General features: G+C 35.7%; 1 non-coding gene across 1 annotated transcript; it reads right to left on the bottom strand.

Moving 5' to 3' along the window:
- Positions 1–9,605: 9,605 nt before the first annotated feature.
- Positions 9,606–9,712, bottom strand: LOC114167986. The gene has a single exon (XR_003600585.1). It is a non-coding gene; the product is annotated as a small nucleolar RNA R71 (small nucleolar RNA).
- Between the last annotated feature and the right edge of the window lie 8,764 nt (positions 9,713–18,476).

Here is an 18,476-nt window from a genome sequence, read left to right as displayed (position 1 = left end):
CTAGATTACTAAATTACTAAGCTAAATTCCAATTTAATTCTAATTCTAAAACTGAATGTAAACTAATCAACTATAAAATATCCTGAAATTCTTCAACCCTAACTTATTCTAGACTAACTAACCAAAGTTTAAGTACTAAACCTTATAATTGCAAAACTAAACTACTAAACCTAATGACAAAGATACTCCTAACAATGTGCTAAAACTACTTTATTAACACTCATTCTAAAATAAAAGAGAAATTATAAAAACTAATAGAATCTATTGTAACACAAGCTAATTAACTAGAATAATTCTTAAGAAAGACACCATTAACTAGTAAAAACATCACAAAATATGTACTTAACAATAGATAGGTTGAGTGTGAGTAGGCAAAGCAAGCAATGTTAAACTAGTCTATCATTAGATGACTCTCTATATACGGATCTAGCATTAGACGACTAGAGTCGGCTCAAGAGTAAAACAAATAAAATCACTCGCTTTAGGTCTATAGTAGAAGAAGTCCTCAAAAAAATTATTTTTACTATTAATATTTTCCTATTAATTAATTAATTATAACATTATTTTTAAGAAAAAAAGCCTCAAAAAATATTTTTGTACTAATATACCTCTATTAAATTAATTATAAAATTATTTTTGAGATAAAAAAGGCCTTAAAAAAATATTTTATAACTAATATAACTATTACATTAATTATAAGTTTATGTTTGAGAACAAAATTTAATTAAATTATTATTAGTGTATGTTAATTTTTATTGGTATTAAAAATAATAATTAATGAGCTAAAACAATTATTTAGTAAATTATAATTTTGTTTACGAAGAAGATAATAATTAGTTATTTTTATTCTCATATAATTATATTTTCTTTTATCTTTTTGTGACTTCTCTTGGCTCTCCTTACTTTCTTCTATTTTGAAAATCATGTTTTAAGGATTTGACATATTACATTCCTTCAATCTCATATTGTCCATGTGTACCAATTTTTCATCCGCATTTCTAAATAGTATTTTTTTTTCTTTCTATTTTTGTTGTTGTAGTTTGTAGTCTATTTTGGATTTGTACTAAATTAGAAATGTGTTTCTTTTGCTCAATTTTTTTTAGTATTTTTCGGTTTACAAGTTTTAAGATTCTTATGCATATATTTTGACGAGGAACAGAAATTTTTCTACAAAACTATTAATTAGATTAGGGGTTACTCTTTTGGTGGATAATAGATTAACTGAAGCATAATTCAAAGTTGGGTTTTCTTTAGAAAGATAATTCAAATTTAGGAAAAAAAAAAGACTTACTATCGAATTAATAAGAACCTAAGTTTTGTGGAAAAACGTACTAGACGCAAAATGAAACAATTTAATGAGAACATTAAGAATGAAATTGTAAAATCTCCTCAACAATCGTTTAGAATTAATTACTTTTTGTATATTGTAGATAAAGAAAATACCACATTTCATAATAGATTTGAACAATTTTAAATATGTGAAGATATTTTTTGTTTTTTATGTAGTGTTAAAAAATTAAAGTCACTAGATAGTACATTTTTGAAAGAAAAAATGCTTAAACCTTGAAAAATCTTTAAAACATGATAATTTATTGAATAATGATGAATTTGATTTATTTTCATAATTAAATATCTTAAGAAAAATTATACGCCTAGAAAATGATAAAACAATCGACATTCTTAATTATATCAAAAGATTATATTTTTTTGAAATGCATATATAATTTAAAAAGTAGGTTAACAAATCTCGTGTCAACAATATCTCAAGAGAAATCAAATGGTAAAATAAAAAATCTCATTTGTTAAGTTTATTTTAGCCGTCCTAGACTCTTGAAGTGCGCTATAGACAACTCTCACATTAAACAAGTGCTTGCTAGACAAGTGGAGCTTTAGACGTCCGAGGGCATCAGACGATGTGGTAAAAACCTATTCTTCATATTTGGCTTTCTGGTCCACTTGTTCCTCCAAAAGACTCTCAAAATTCAGAAGACGCAAAAAACCTCCACAACCCTCAAAAGCACCCCCCGCTGCAGCAAGCCAAGTCTGTGAAATCGCCAACCTAGTCCATGCCACTACCGAATTGAAGAAACAATGATCAACAACACAGTGAGGAGGAATCAACTACTATTTGTGCAGAAGAAAGCACATGTTCTCATCCGGTTGGTTCCCGGTTGTCAAAAGGTCTCGTTTCCGAATCTTCTAAAAGAGGCCACAGACTACATCTCTGCCTTGGAGTTGTAACTGCGAACCATTGGCCCCCCTCGGTGCATGGTGAAAGTGTGCGAGTCTTCGGTTCACACCCTTCTCCATATCTTTATCATTGGAACATGGTTCAGAAGTTGTATTACTCGTTGGAGCGTGGTTTGACGTTTAACAAATGATGTGGGGAAGACGGTGTGGCCGTGGTTCCATTCACAAAAGTTTGCCACGCACGTGCAATGGGCATAGAGTATGCGTGAAAGACGTTGAGAAAGGGGACCGGGAGGCGGAGATAATGCAACACATGTTGGGGCAATTTGGGGTTGCATCAGACATGCATGCCTGCAGTATCAAACAAAGAATGAAATGGAGTGAAAGAAAAGAAGTTATATAAACCGAAGCACACGTTCCGGAAGACAATATTTTTTTTTTCAGATTAAGCAACTCGATCTGGTGAGACCCTCCAAATTATATATTCTGAAAAATATATTTATGTTACAGAATGTCTAATCTGAAACATCTCATCGGATCTAGAAGTGTATTCTAGATAGTTCAATTTACACTTAAAATCCCCAAATGCTACACACCCGTGAAGGAAGGTAAGGAGATCTGTGATCCAAGAAGGGAAGAAGGGGTTGTGAAATTAATATTTTAGGGTTTTTAATAAATTTAAAAGAAAAATTAAAATGAGAAAATGATAATTTATTGAGGTAAGGAAAAAATGCCCTTCTAGAAAAGATCACATGACAATAATCTTATTCTTATTAACTTACTTTTAAGCACTAAACATTCATTGAACATTTCTTCCTACACCTCCATATTTTTTATATGGCACTTGCACAGGTATGTTGAAATAACTACTTTACCCTTAATGAAAAAAACATATTTTAAATTAATTCAATATTTTTAAATTCAAAATTATCTTTGAATTACACAATTTAAAACATATCTTTTTAAATATATTTCAGATTATTAATTGCAAATTGTATAATTCAAAATATATTTCTAAATCTGAAGATATATTTCAGGGATTACACAATCCGAATAAATTTAAGAAAATCATTCTAAATTCTTTTATTCTTCCCATTTCTTTTATATCCTTCAACCTTGACTCTCCTTTTTCATTTGCATGCCTTTCACCTCCTCTCTCTTTTAATTGATTGCATCTTGCTCAGTGTGGTGCAGATATGTGAGATTCTTTTTTTCCGATCGGTTTGCGCATTTCAGTGAACGATGAATGGGAATTTGGGTTTTGGAAAAGGAGTAGAAGGATTTGTTCAGGAAAGGGCACTCGGTCGTGTATAGTGGAAGGGATCGTGAAAGAGGAATTGAAGGTGTTCACGAACAAGTAGGAGATTAGAGTGTTATTTACATTCTAGACGAATTATATTATCCGAAAGATAAATTTTATATTTAGGATGTCATAATCCGAAGTTTAATGTAACAAAAAGAAAGAATAGTTTTAACCTTAGTTAATGACTCATTTAGGCCAAAATAAATTTATTCCTTGACCATGAGAATAGTTTTTTTTATAGAGTAATCAGTTACAAATATTAAATTTTGTAGATAATACATAATAATAAAAAATTATCTTTCTTAAAGATAATCCAAAATATCTCCCAAAATAATAACAACCCCCACAAAATAACCACTTGAGAAATATTCCGTGAATCTTCCAAAAATCAAATTCCTTGAATATCAGATATCAACTATCTTGAAATCATATTTCTAATTTCTGCAAAAGCCTCAAATTTATACTGATACCATTCTGCATATATCACCTCATCCTTACACCGATCCCATTCTGCATATATCACCTTGTCATTACACCAATGCCATTATGAATTTCAGTCTTTCATACACAACTCTGGATTCTTAAATAATAGTTCCTTGGTACTTGGCCTGTTGCCGAGAATACTTTCCTTACAATTCGACAAGATAATGAAGTGCATTTGCTAGAAAGGTACATAGCTCTCCAACTTCTGAGCATCCTCTTCTCAAGAACGAGAAACTCAAAAGTTGTCTCATCAATAACTGTCTTTCGCCACTTCCCACACTATCATCATTGCTTCTCAACTACTCCCTGCCACGTGTAATTCATCAGACGATTTCTTTTCAAATCATGATCAGCGCAGCTTCTTTCCCTCTTTATCTCCTTAAACATACAACCCTAAATAACTATTCACCTTCCCACTTCCCCACAATCTTTCTGCTTCCTTCATGTCTCTCCATGGTCTCCATTTCCTCTACAACACTTCCTTCCCCAGGTATTTTTTCTTTCTCTCATTTCATTTGGATCTCTTTAATCTTTCTGTTTCATCATTATTGATATACCTCCCTTGATTGCCTTCTGTTGATTGTTTATGTTAATTGCCCTTTATTGATTGCCTTTGCCTCTACTGATTGTTTTAGCATTGTGACTACTATTTTCTCCCCCTGATTGTGCTTAACTTATTTTGGAAAAAACTCCTTGCCATCTGCAATACTCATTTCACTGTGTACAATGACTACCTACTACGACTCCCTCTATTCTTAGGCTCCTCTCGCCTTGCGGAGGGAAACCTCCTCCATGACCACCTTAACTAGGATTAGGGCATTAAGACGCCATCAAACTTTACGTAAAAGTCTCGACAGGGATTTATCACAAGTAGAAGTCTCCAAATCCATCGTTGACGGGTAGCTCGTCGAAGCTGAAGATTAAAGTTTTTTATTTAACTTTAGACTTTTTGCAACTCTATATTTCTTTTTGGCCTGTACCCCGTACATCTTTTAAGCTTTATTTATTATGACTCGTTTTTAATGTTTTGTAAATGTTCATTTACTTAAAACCAATTATTTATGCATTAATACTGACGTTATAACCTTATGATAATTCCCAAAAAATCCTACTTATTCAGTTAAAAACTTTCATCTCTATTACACCTCTGCACTTATTTTTCACATTATAGCGAGCTTGCTCTTTTTAACACTACTTATTTTTCACCATTTCTCTCGTTTACACTTCGATCTCTCACTACGTAACTACCTTTGCCTTATATACTTAATCATTATACTTGATTCCACACCGAGCTCTCATTCTTTAACACTACTATATCATATACTTAACCATTATGCTTAACTACTTTATACACTCACCCCTTATACTCGGTCATACACCGAGCTCTCAGTTCTTAACACTACTATAATATATACTTAACCATTATGATTAACTACTTTATACACCAACCCCTTATACTTGGTCACACACCGAGCTCTCAATTCTTAACACTACTATATTATATACTTAACCATTACGATTAACTACTTTATACACCTACCCCTTATACTCGGTCACACACCAAACTCTCAATTCCTAACACTACTATTTAACCATTATGATTAACTACTTTATACACCTACCCCTTATAAGTCACATACTAAGCTCTCTGTTCTTAAATAATTGAGCCCACTAAGCAATTGGAATAGAACACAAAGGCTTTTTTAAACATTAAGCAACTCGGCTTGGAATAGAACACAAAGGTTCTTTTAAACATCAAGCAACTCGGCTTGGAATAGAACACGAAGGCTCTTTTAATCATTATGCAACTTAGCTTGGAATAGAACACGAAGGCTCTTTTAAACATCAAGCAACTTGGCTTGGAATAGAACACGAAGGCTCTTTTAAACATCGAGCAACTCGACTTCGAATAAAACACGAAGGCTTTTTTAAGCATCAAGCAACTTGGCTTAAAATAGAACACAAATGCTCTTTTAAATATCAAGCAATTGGGCTTGGAATAGAACATGAAGGCTCTTTTAATCATCAAGCAACTCGGCCTGGAATAGAACACGAAGGCTCTTTTAAACATCAATCAACTCGGCTTGGAATAGAACATGAAGGCTCTTTTAAACATCAAGCAACTCGGCTTGGAATAGAACACGAAGGCTCTTTTAAACATCAAGCAACTCATGATTTTTATATATAAAAAGAAAAGAACAAATAACTTAAACAATAAAAAATAATGTCGCCTTCTTAACTAAAATAAAAACGTAAATTTGTTACGTTCCACGTTCGTGGTATCTCCTTACCATTCAATGTTTCCAACTTATATGCTCCTTCTCCCAGCACTTCTTTAACACGGTAAAGTCCGGTCCATTTTGGTGCCAATTTGTTGTCTATCTGAATCAGCTAGGCCTTTCTTAACACTAGGTCCTCCACTTGAAAACTCCTGGGTACTACCTTGGTTTTATACCTTCTTTCCAATCTTCTCTTAATTGCTTCTCCCGAAATCCTGACTTCCTCTATGGTGTCAAGATTTACACAAAGTCCACTCTCAGAAGCTGTAGCCACAAATGATCTTACTCTCCCAGTATTTTCAACAACTTCCACGGGTATCATGGCATTTGTACCGTATACCAAACTAAAAGGAGTTTCACGTGTAGATGACTAAGGTGTGGTATGATAGGCCCACAACACTCGGTGTATCTTATTTCGGCCATTCCTCTTTTGATGCTACCAATCTTCGTTTTACTCCTCTAAGTATCACCTTGTTGGCCACCTCTGTTTGACCATTGGTTTGAGGGTGTTCTACAGAGGAAAAAACCTGCTTGATCCCAATCGCATCACACAGTTGCCTTACCTGTGAACACGCAAATTGGGTCCAATTATCCAAAATAATGCACTGAGGAACTCTAAATCTACATATTATATTCTTCCAAATAAATTCTCTAACTCTGCTGCCAGAAATTACAGCTACGGGCTCAATTTCAATCCATTTTGTGAAATATTTAACAACAATAATCAAGAATTTATGTTGTCTCACCCCTCTAGAGAACATACCTAAAATATCTATTCCCCAAGTAAGAAATGGCCACGGTGTGTTAATAGAGTGTAACACTTCAGGTGGTGCCTTACTCCAGTCGGCATGTTTCTGACCTTGCTCACACTTCCTTACATACTCCATACAATTATGCTTCATAGTTGGCCAGAAAAATCCACCACGTATAATTCTCAACATCAATGCCCTTCCACCAATATGACTCCCATATATACCTTCATGCAGTTCAGTCATAATCCGAGTAGCCTCCCCCATGTCCACACAAATTAATAAAGGACGAGAAAATGTATACCTAAACAAATTGCCTTTAATAAGTGTATATCGACTCGAATTCTTCGATATTCTTCTTGCCTCCTCTACATCTCCAAGTAATTGATTATCTGCAAGATACCTCTTTATTGGTGTCATCCAGGATTCTTGAGTTGTTTAGATCTCCATAATTTGATGTTTTCCCCTATATCTACTCGAGGGGACATTAATGTTTCTCTTATTACTAACTTGTGCTGACCTGGCTTCATACAACTTGCTAATTTTGATAATAATTCTGCTCGGCAGTTTTGTTCTCTAGGTATATGTATGATGAGCATATCATATATAGATATATTCATGCATTAGTTTAGGACATTTTTATTCATTTGTGAATTATTGGACTCATTTCATCATGCATTATCTAGTCTCAGATTATACATTTGGATTGGTGCGTTTTTTGTGTAAACAGGTCTGAAAGGAGTAAGTTAGACGCAAAACAATATGTTTCACAAGTGCCTGGTGGAGTCTTCCACGACTTGTGGATGTGGCTTCAGAAGATGCAAGTTTCAAAATAGTTTGTTCCATAGGTGCCTGGTGGATTTTTCCACAACCTGTGGTTTTGTAAAGTGAATCGAAGGATACAAAATAAGGTGTTCCACAGGTGCTTGGTGGATTTTTCCACGACCTGTGGTTTTAACTTCAGAAGATCATGCGCAAAACAGAGTGTTCCATAGGTGACCTGTGGATTTTTCCACAACCTGTGGATTTTCTAGCGAGAAAATTAAAGATTACGTGGACTCAAAAAGATTTAAAAGAAAAAGAAAATATAAAGAGGAGAGATAGGGGGAAACGGTTAGAGGAGAGAGAAAGTGATCTCACCAAAGAGGAACGTGGAGGAAAGATAAAAGAGAAGCGTTCACGGAAAAGAAACTTCTTCTTCTTCCTCTCGTTTTTCATTTGTTTTGGCTACCGTTTAGAGTTTTTATTTTCAGTATGTAAAACTAATTTTATTTTGTTGGAGGATTGATGTAAGACTTTAGATTATAGGTTCTACTCTTTACATTTGATGTTTTGTTAATGTTCTTCATCTCAGTGCTCTGTTTATGGTTTTATCGTTTATTTATGAGCAATTTCACAATTGGGAAATCGGGGATTGCTTGCGATTATAAACAAGACAGGTTAGATTATGTCACAATTGGGAAATTGGGCGTACCTAATTAGTTTGCAATATAGATTATTATTGATTTTTCATGATTTTATTGAATTTTTGTAAACTGGCCTAAGGAATTGGGGGTTCAAATTCAATAAATAGATTTTACCTACTAAGGGATTAGGGGTAAAACAGCTCTTAGTGAACTCAAGTGGATGATTACATTACTTGCATCAATTGAAAAGGTGTAGAATTTTATAGGAAAAAGTACGAAATCAATCCTCTAACGATTCTTCTCTTGATTAAAGTTTTTGTTATAATTTTTGTGCTTGCAATTATATTGATTCACATTTGCTCAAAATTACGTAAATTAGGAATCTAGTATTCAACAAGTCAATCCTAGAGGACGATATTTTATTACTACGTTAACGATTGGTTCACTTGCCAAACGTTCATCAAGTTTTTGGTGTCATTGCCGGGGATTGATTTTTCTGTTGATATTAGTGATTTAATTTGCTTGAGATTTGAGTATTAATTTTTAGTTAGTTAAATTGTTTGAGTTTTCAGTTTGTTGTTTTTTTTTGTTTTGATTATCTTGTTTGTTGTTAATTTGTTTTCACGTGATTTTTGTTGTTAGAATCTTGTGTCTTTAAGTGTTTATGCGAGGTACAGTTGCAGAAAAAATCTTACTTTTTGACCCAGAAATTGAACGTACTGATAGACATAATAAGAGTATCGCAAGAAAGAAGAAGCAAGAAAGAAAAGCAAGGCCATCAATTGATAAGAAGGAGCACATTTCAACAATGGTTGAGGAACAACCTATGAGGAGGACTTTGCTTGACTACTCGATGCCAAATACAAATACTTACCAGGGGAGCATCGTGAGACCTCCTATTCAGGCCAACAATTTTGAAATCAAGTCGGCACTATTACAAGTCATCCAGCAAAATCAATTTGGAGGTGAAGGTTCAGAGGATCCTAATTCTCATCTGGAGAATTTTCTGGCCATTTGTGACACTTTGAAGATAAATGGAGTTTCAGATGATGCATTCCGCTTGAGGTTTTTTCCTTTCTCATTACGGGATAAAGCTAAAAGTTGGCTTCAGACACAACCTCAAGGTAATATTTGTACATGGGAAGATATGGCTACAAAATTTGTAACCAAATACTTTCCTCCATCTAAGTCAGCGAGAATGAGGAATGAAAGTACTACTTTTGTGCAACAAGAAACTGAATCGTTGTACGAGGCTTGGGAAAGGTACAATGAGCTATTGAGGAAATGTCCACATCATACCAAATTGGTTGCAAGTCCAAATATTCTATAATGGTCTTGTACCATCTTTTAAAGCAATTCTGGATGTAGTAAGTGGAGGATCGTTTAATTTGAAAACACCCGAGGAAGCTTTGGAGACTTTGGAGTTAATGGCGAGTAATACAATGAATATGCAGTTTGACCGGCAAAATAGAAAAGCTGGAGTGTTGGAGGTTAATACCTTGGATGCTATCCTTACCCAAAACAAGTTGTTAACACAACAAATTACTGAGTTGACGCAGAAGTTGGGTAATATGCAAGCAAAAGCTATTAATACAACGTCTCTTTTATGTGATTTTTGTGGAGGAATGCATCAAAATGGTGAGTGTCAAGTAACTCAACAAGAGGTGCAGGTGAATGCAATGGGACAACAACAAAATCAGTTTGCTAATAATTTTTCAAATTGGAGGAGCCCACCAAATAAACCTTGGAGTGGTTCAAATCAACCCAATCAACCAAGGCCTCCTTATCAATATCAAGCACAATCTAGTAACCAAGGAAACAAGATGTCTACGTTGGAGAGTGCTGTGGAGAAATTAACTGTACATTTGTGGAGCAAACTTCTAATTTTATGAATGAGACAAGGACTAATTTCAAGAATCAGGAAGCTTCAATCCGGAAGTTGGAGAATCAAATTGGTCAACTTTCACATCAAATTTCAGAGAGGCCTCCTGGAACATTCCCCAATGACACCGTTCCAAACCCAAAGGAGCAATGTAAGGCAATTCAATTGAGGAGTGGGAGGTTGGTTGAAAATGAGAAAAAAGAGTGAGGTGAGTAGCGAGAAAAATGCACAAGGAGATGACATTGTAAAAGAGAATGAAAAAAATGAGCGAAAAAAATTGTGAGGAGGAGTGTGAGGAGAAGAGTGAGAGAGAAAAAAATGAAGAGAGTGAAAAAGGTAAAATGAGAGAATATGTTCCTACAATCCCATTTCCTCAAAGGTTGAAGAAGAAAGATCAAGAGAAACAATTTGCAAGATTTCTTGATGTCTTTAAGAAGCTCCATATTAATATCCCATTTGCAGAGGCATTGGAACAAATGCCAAGCTATGCAAAATTTATGAAGGATTTGTTGTCTAGGAAGAGGAAGCTGCAAGAAGATGAAACCATAATGCTCACAGAGGAGTGTAGTGCCATAATTCAACAAAAATTACCTCCCAAGTTGATGGATCCAGGAAGCTTTGTGATTCCATGTGAGATTGGAATATAATGGTGAGTAAGGCATTGTGTGATCTTGGAGCAAGCATTAATCTGATGCTTTTATCCATTTTTAAAAGGTTGGGTATTGGAGAAGTGAAGCCTACTATGATAACTTTCCAATTGGCGGACCGTTTAGTGACTTATCCATATGGAGTAGTGGAGGACGTCTTAGTAAAGGTGGATAAATTTATCTTTCCAGCTGATTTTGTGGTCCTTGACATGGAAGAAGATACTAAAGTTCCAATTATATTAGGAAGACCATTCTTAGCTACGGGGAGAGCATTGATAGATGTACAACAAGGCAAGTTGATGTTAAGAGTGGCCGATGATAAAGTCACATTTTCCATAAATGAAGCAATGAAACAAAAGGTGGAAAAGGAGGATTGTTTTCGAGCTGAAACTATTGAGTCTCTGGTGTATAAAGAAATGGATAATCATGGGAGGAAGAGTCCATTAGAGCTCACTTTGTTATCAAGTATGCAAGCGGAGGAGTTACTGGCAGAAGTGAGTGATGAAGAGGTGGTTCAATGTGCACATCAATTAGAAGTTCTTAAGCCTTTATTCAGTTCTACCAGAAGAGTAGAAGATCTCAACAGGAGTGAAGGTGGAGGAAACGAGACATCCAAGGTAGAATTAAAACCACTTCCTTCTCACCTTAAATACAATTTCTTAGATGAGAAAAAGCTCAATCCTGTCATTATAAGCAATGAACTCATTATTGTTGAGGAAGAAGAGCTTGTAAAGGTGTTGAGGAAGTACAAATCTGCTATAGGTTGGCAAATTGATGATTTACAAGGTATTAGTCCTACGATGTGCATGCACAAAATTTATTTGGAAGATAACTTCAAACCTATCCGACAACCACAAAGAAGGCTCAATCCCACAATGAAAGACATGGTGAGGAAAGAAGTGATAAAGCTATTAGACGGGGGCATTATTTATCCAATTTCGGATAGTGAGTAGGTGAGCCCGGTTCATGTGGTGCCTAAGAAAGGTGGGATGACAGTTGTGAAAAATGAAAAGAATGAACTCATTCCCACAAGAAAGGTGACTGGGTGGCACATGTGCATTGACTACAGAAGACTTAATCAAGCTACAAGGAAGGACCATTTTCCCCTCCCATTTATAGATCAAATGCTTGAGAAATTGGCTGGACATGAATACTATTGTTTTCTAGATGGCTATTCTGGTTACAACCAAATAGTTGTAGCCCCTGAAGATCAAGAGAAGACAGCGTTTACATGTCCTTATGGAGTCTTTGCATACAGGAGGATGCCCTTCGGTCTCTGCAATGCACCTGCAACATTTCAAAGGTGTATGTATTCCATTTTCTCTGATTTGATTGAAAATTGCATTGAAATCTTCATGGATGATTTTTCTGCATTTGGCTCTTCATTTGATTCTTGTCTATCTAATTTGACCTTGGTGTTGAAAAGATGTCAAGAAACTAATTTAGTGCTAAATTGGGAAAAATGTCAATTTATGGTAAAGGAGGGAATTGTTCTTGGTCATCAAATTTCTGCTAAAGGCATTGAGATTGATAAAGCAAAGGTGGAAATAATTGAACAATTACCTCCTCCATTGAATGTAAAAAGGGTAAGGAGTTTTTTAGGACATGCAGGTTTTTATAAGCGATTTATTAAATATTTTTCTAAAATTGCAAAGCCTATGACAAACCTTCTTGAAAAATAAGCCCCTTTTGTGTTTGATGATGCATGTTTGAAAGCATTCATAACTTTAAAGAAACAACTTGTCTCTGCTCCTATAATTACAGCACCTATCTGGTCTTTACCATTTGAACTTATGTGTGATGCTAGTGATTATGCTGTGGGTGCTGTATTAGGACAGAGAAAAGACAAAGTGTTTCATGTTATTTATTACGCCAGTCGTGTATTGAATAAGGCTCAAAAGAATTATGCCACGACTGAGAAAGAATTGCTTGCTATAGTGTTTGCTTTTGATAAATTTAGATCCTATCTTGTGGGATCTAAAGTTATTGTTTACACTGATCATGCTGCTTTGAGGTATTTGTTTGCTAAACAGGATGCTAAGCTACGATTAATCCGTTGGATTCTTTTGTTACAAGAGTTTGACTTGGAAATTCGGGATAAGCAAGGGAAGTAGAATTTAATAGCTGACCACCTTTCAAGACTGAAAATTGGTGAGGATGGTGCTCGAGAAATACAACCTATTTCAGAGGAGTTTCCAAATGAGCAGTTACTAGCCATTACTTCTTTGCCATGGTTTGCAGACTTTGCCAATTTCAAAGCGGCTGGTATAATTCCTCATGACTTGACTTTTCAGTAGAGAAAGAAATTCTTGCATGATGTTAAAAGTTATTTCTGAGATGATCCTCTGTTGTTTAGAAGATGTGGTGATGGTATCATTAGGCGATGTGTTCCTGAGAATGAGTTTGAGAGTATCCTGTGGCATTGTCATGGATCTGATTATGGGGGACATTTTAGTGTTGCGAGAACAGCTTCTAAAGTTTTACAAAGTGGCTTCTATTGGCCTACTCTCTTTAAAGATGCTCGTGGTTTTATTAGAAATGTGATAGATGTCAAAGGGTAGGAAATATTTCAAAGAGAAATGAGATGCCTCTAAACAACATTTTGAAAGTGGAAATTTTTTATGTGTGGGGTATTGATTTTATGGGGCCATTTCCATCGTCTTTTTCAAACCAATATATTTTGGTTGCAGTGGATTATGTGTCAAAGTGGGTGGAGGCTAGGGCATTACCATCGAATGATGCTAAAGTGGTAATTTCTTTCATTAAGAAGCACATATTTTCTAGATTTGGGGTACCCAGAGCAATCATTAGTGATGGAGGTTCACATTTCCATAACAAGAAATTTGCAGCACTGTTGGGTAAATATGGTGTTAACCACAAGATCGCCACTCCTTATCATCCACAAACCAGTGGGCAAGTGGAAATTTCCAATCGAGAGTTGAAGAGAATTTTAGAGAAAGTTGTGAGCTCATCAAGGAAAGATTGGTCTAGGAAACTAGATGATGTACTTTGGGCTTACCGTACAGCTTTTAAAACTCCTATTAGAATGTCTCCATATCAATTGGTGTATGGGAAGTCATGTCATTTACCAATGGAATTAGAGCACAAAGCATTTTGGGCTATTAAATTCTTGAATTTCGATTTGAAGATTGCGGGTGAGAAGCGATTATTGCAATTGGATGAGTTGGATGAATTTAGACTTCAAGCCTATGAGAATGCTAGCATTTATAAGGAAAGGACAAAAAAATGGCATGATAAAAGAATTGCGCATAAAGAGCTTACACCAGGACAACATGTGTTATTATACAATACTAGGCTCAAATTGTTTCCTGGTAAATTAAAGTCAAGGTGGTCTGGTCCGTTTGTTGTGAAGCAAGTATTTCCCTTTGGTACAGTTGAAATTTCAGACCTCAATTCAAAAAGAAGTTTTAAAGTGAATGGTCAAAGATTGAAGGTGTATGTGGGTGATGTTTTCAAAAAGAATGTAACCACTATTGCATTAACATCACCACAATCAGATACTGAATGAGTCCTCTTTTTTATATAAAAAAAACCAAAAAAAAAAACCAAAAAAAAAAGAGAAAAAAAAGGGACCAGAAGAGGATTACAACGGGTGCGAGAGAGGTAATTCCTTTTCACCCTCCAAAACCCTAAAGCTCCCCATTCACGTCAAAGCTCACTTTTACCCCTCCTCCGTCACGTCTCTGCCATCCACCAAGCTCCTCCGTCACTTGTACCCCTCTGCCGTCCACCGACCACCATTTCCCTCTCCAACAATGCGTCGCAATTCTAGCAGCCTCCTTTCGATCAGGAAACCGCCCCGCCCAATTAAAGTCTTTGCGCCAGTCACTGTAAGTTCGTCTCCTTCTTCGTCATCGCAACCCATTCCAGAGGAACCTCAACCCACTCAAGAAGAAGAATCTCGAGCCTCTCCAAAAGCTCCTGCCTCATCAGAACTTCGAGTATCTCCCGCATCGCGAACCTCTCCCGTACCTAGACCTTCTCTTGCACCAACTTGTGCGACATCAACGTATTCTCAGACAGTGGGAAGGTCTGTCGGCATAAGAAAATGTAGGCATTCTTCTTCATCTGCGGACAATGGCCATGGAATTTTTTTTCAAGATGAAGAACAAAAACTGAGGTATGCTTCTCTACACAAGCGAGTGATTCTCCTTACACGGTATCTTGATAAAAATTCTTTGAATACATTGGGAATGTTAGAAGACATGACTGCTATGCTGAGACATATTGGTTGGACCACTTTTACCAGTTTGATAAACCTTGCTTATGAGAGGATTACTCTTGAATTCCTCAGTTCTGTGAGCGCAGAGATTTTGCAGGGAAAGAATTGCGAAGAGAGGTTGATTAAGTTCCGATTACATAACACTGATTATACTCTTGAATTGGCTGAGTTGAATGCTATTTTCGGGTTTCCTAGTGGTGGTGAGAGGAGGTATCCCCGTATTTTCAATGAACATGCTTTTTGGTGTCGTTTATCTACTGCTAGTCAGTTTGTTTCATCAGATTCCAAAGAATCCCATATTCATCATCCCTGTTTTCGTTATGCTCATCACTTGTTAGCTCACACACTGTTTGCAAGGGGTGATAGAATTGCTGTTGTGAGAAAATCAGAGTTGTTATTTATGTGGGGTATGGTCAATGATTTTCACCTAGACTCTGGTGCATGGTTGGCTCGTCAGCTCACAAAGGTTGGAAAAGCCTCTTCAGGAAATATCGCGATTGGTGGGCTGATCACAACTATTGCTCTCCATTTCAAAATTCCCTTGGAGGATGATAAGCCAATTCTGGGGACATCTCGTATTGATCTTGATATGCTTGTCAATAATGACATGTTGGTTAAACGAGATGGTCAATACTGTTTGGTGATGAATTCTATAGGAGGCATGCCACCACAACCTCTCCCTAATCCTGCCTTTACTAGAGTGTATGGTAGAGATATATGGACATTCTCAGCATCTGATGCACACCATTCCTCTCCTTCTCCACTTTTTCCCCCTTCTCGGGTGCCATCAAGCACTATAGAGTCTCATGCTGAGGCATTTACCTGTATCCATCAATCCCTTGCTGAGCTCCACTTGCAACAACAACGCTATTACCATGAGTTCGAGCAATTCAGGGATAGTCAACTTCTCCATCAGCAACATGTGGAACAATTGCTCCATGACACTTTGGCTTTGCTTCGTCCCCACCATTAATATTTTTGTGAGTCTCTCCCTTCCTTTCTTAGTTGTTTTTGCTTATGTTGAGGACAACGTCTACATCTAAGCTTGGGAGAGTCATTTGCATGTTAGTTGTTGCATTTCATTTGCATAGCATAAAAATAAATCTAACTCAAGTCTAAGTTTATTCAATTATATTTGGAGAAGCACATTAGATAATTGTTGGGGAACTCACACACTACACAAGATGAGGGTTTGACACTTGACTTGTAAGGAAGATAATTTTTGAGTGATAGACTTTAAGAGTTTCTTTTTGGGTTTCTAAGGTGACACTCACTGCATTTGGTCACTAGAGAAATGTCTGTTTGTTTCACAATATAAAAAAAAGAAGAGAAAAAAAAAGAAAAAAAAAGAAAAAAAAGAAAAAAAAGAAGGAGAGTATAATTAATAATAATAATAATAATAATAATAAGTGAAATGGACATCCCTTTGAGACTGTTAGTTATTGGGAAAAGAGACACTCCTTTGAGACTGGTATGGTAAGTGCAAAGCATTTGAGTGGAGGATCCATGCTTAGTTAGCAGGTAAGTGTTTTCTAAGCTAGAAACCTAAAAAGATATCTTTTTGCAGAGCACTTTAAAACCACATCAAATATTCTCCTCCTTAGTGTCTTGTGTCTTTACTCATTGATTGAATTACACTTAGGGACCCAACATATGTGGAATGTGTGTATCTGGAATATTTTTGGATGAATTTAGATTTGAGATTAGATACCAACTCATCATCATTATGTTTGCATTTGTTCTGTTGTTTATTACATTTTCTTTGCTTGAGGACAAGCAAATGTTTAAGCTTGGGAGAATTTGATGAGCATATCATATATAGATATATTCATGCATTAGTTTAGGACATTTTTATTCATTTGTGCATTATTGGACTCATTTCATCATGCATTATCTAGTTTCGGATCATACATTTGGATTGGTGCGTTGTTTGTGTAAACAGGTCTAAAAGGAGTAAGTTAGACGTAAAACAGTATGTTCCACAAGTGCCTGGTGGAGTCTTCCACGACTTGTGGATGTGGCTTCAGAAGATGCAAGTTTCAAAACAGTTTGTTCCATAGGTGCCTGGTGGATTTTTCCACGACTTGTGGTTTTGTGCAGCGAATTGGAGGATACAAAACAGGGTGTTCCATAGGTGCTTGGTGGATTTTTTTACGACCTGTGGTTTTGACTTCAGAAGATCATGCGCAAAACAGAGTGTTCCATAGGTGACCTGTGGATTTTTCCACAACCTGTGGATTTTCTAGCGAGAGATAGGGAAACGGTTAGAGGAGAGAGAAAGTGATCTCACCAAAGAGGAACGTGGAGGAAAGATAAAAAGGGAGCGTTCACGGAAAAGAAACTTCTTCTTCTTCCTCTCGTTTTTCATCTGTTTTGGCTATCGTTTAGAGTTTTTATTTTTAGTATGCAGAACTAATTTCATTTTGTTGAAGGATTGATGTAAGACTTTGGATTATAGGTTCTACTCTTTACATTTGATGTTTTGTTAATGTTCTTCATCTTAGTGCTCTGTTTATGGTTTTATCGTTCATTTATGAGCAATTTCACAATTGGGAAATTGGGGATTGCTTGCGATTATAAACAAGACAGGTTAGATTATGTCACAATTGGGAAATTGGGCGTATCTAATTAGTTTGCAATAAAGATTATTATTGATTTTTCATGATTTTATTGAATTTTTGTTAACTGGCCTAAGGAATGGGGGTTCGAATTCAATAAATAGATTTTATCTACTAAGGGATTAGGGATAAAACAGCTCTCAATGAACTCAAGTGGATGATTACATTACTTGCATCAATTGAAAAGGAGTAGAATTTTATAGGAAAAAGTACGAAATCAATCCTCTAACGATTCTTCTCTTGATTAAAGTTTTTGTTATAATTTTTGTGCTTGCAATTATATTGATTCACATTTGCTCAAAATTACGTAAATTAGGAATCTAGTATTCAACAAGTCAATCCCAGAGGACGATATTTTATTACTACGTTAACGATTGGTTCACTTGCCAAACGTTTATCAATGTACAAATTCAAAAACAACAAAATTCTTTGCTATGGTCTGAACAACCTCCAAATACCTGGCTTAAGAACTTCTAATTGATGTGCACATTGAACCACCTCTTCATCACTTATGCAAAATCGCTTGCCAAACGTTTGGAGAAATGAAAATGTTTGGCGGCATTATCTCATTTTCTTCGCCATTTACTTGTCCTACCACTTATGCAAAATCACTTTTGACTAGCAACTTAGAAACCCCCATTTCTTTTGCTAAAAGCATCCCGACTATTAAAGCCTC

The sequence above is a fragment of the Vigna unguiculata genome, chromosome 10 (genome assembly GCF_004118075.2).
Source record: "Vigna unguiculata cultivar IT97K-499-35 chromosome 10, ASM411807v1, whole genome shotgun sequence".
NCBI lineage: Eukaryota > Viridiplantae > Streptophyta > Magnoliopsida > Fabales > Fabaceae > Vigna > Vigna unguiculata.
The sequence above is the reverse complement of the archived record's forward strand: the minus strand, read 5'-3'. Positions and strand labels throughout refer to the sequence as shown.